Source organism: Protopterus annectens, chromosome 5.part0 (genome assembly GCF_019279795.1).
Source record: "Protopterus annectens isolate FY-2018-M chromosome 5.part0, PAN1.0, whole genome shotgun sequence".
Classification (NCBI taxonomy): domain Eukaryota; kingdom Metazoa; phylum Chordata; order Ceratodontiformes; family Protopteridae; genus Protopterus; species Protopterus annectens.
This window is the reverse complement of record NC_056735.1, coordinates 1,146,655,044-1,146,656,215: the sequence shown is the minus strand read 5'-3', so window position 1 is coordinate 1,146,656,215 and position 1,172 is coordinate 1,146,655,044. Positions and strand designations below refer to the sequence as shown.

The following is a 1,172-nucleotide window of genomic DNA, read 5'->3' as shown; positions in this document are numbered from 1 at the left end:
TTGAAAGCAGTGGTAATAGCACAACAGGTAGCATACTTGCCTTTGGTGCAGAAGGCTTTGTGTTCTACCCCCACACCATATAGATGGATTGCTAATACTGCAGTGCCCTTTAAGAGGGGATGGTGGTGCTGCACTGCTTCAGTGTGTCCTCCTTTGGATTAGATGCCTATTAACTATGAAACTGTTGTCAGTTTGCCAGCCATTCCCTTTTGCAATATTACCAGTTTACCATCTTCTAGGCAATTTATTCTCCAAGGACAGCAGGCACTGTATTGGTCCACAAAGCACTGAAATGTAAAGTTGTTTGCCAGCAGCACCCTCTTCTTTAGTTACAGATCTCTTTAATGTGGAATTATTCAGATGAATTTTACTTCTGCAGAGATTGTGCATATTTATTGATTTTGGTGGATTGTAATGACAGAGGCCTAAGTGGCCTTGTTATGGTTGAAATGTTCTGAAATGGGTAGTTTGTCATTATTGGTTCTTATGTTTTGTTTTATTGCTTACTGGAAAAATGTTCAAAACTACAAGTTTAAAACACTCTAATAAGTGGTGCTGTATTATACAAGGAATATGATTTTATGCAATCAGGAGGGTGAATCAAAGAACACATGCATGTATGCATACTCCTAAAAATTTGTGCAAGGAGCCTATGGTTTGAAAATACTTACCTGGCAGGGAGAATACCATAATCAAGAAGGTGCGTTCCCCAGGGTAAGGCTCTTGCATTGCACACTTCGGTTGGGTTGACCCTTGTGATTTCCCCAAATGTGGGAAACTCAATTGCATAATTTATGATAGTGTGGTCAGTCTTCGCACACTTTCCTGAAAAAAAAATCACCCCTAGGGTGGCACCCATGTCTCTTATGGACATGGGAAGCTGGTGATGATCACAGACCCACTCTGTTCATAAATTTGTTCTGCAAACTTTTAAATACGCAAAAAAGAACAAAAGGGGATACTTGGGATTAACAGCGCTAGGCTTGTAAAGACTCTAGGGCCACTAGCCTCATAACCTCCTATGAATCCTATGAACCTATAAAACAGCCCAAAGGTAAATTTAATGTGCTGCTGGCCAGATGCATTTTCTTTGAATGTGGGTTTCAATGCCATTTCAATGAATGTGAGTTTCAAGGACAAAGAAGTTTACTCTTCATGCTAAGTCTGTTTGA

General features: G+C 40.1%; 1 non-coding gene across 1 annotated transcript; it reads left to right on the top strand.

Moving 5' to 3' along the window:
* The first annotated feature begins 663 nt into the window (after positions 1-663).
* LOC122802967 lies at positions 664-825 on the top strand. The gene has a single exon (XR_006365035.1). It is a non-coding gene; the product is annotated as a U1 spliceosomal RNA (small nuclear RNA).
* Positions 826-1,172: the final 347 nt, after the last annotated feature.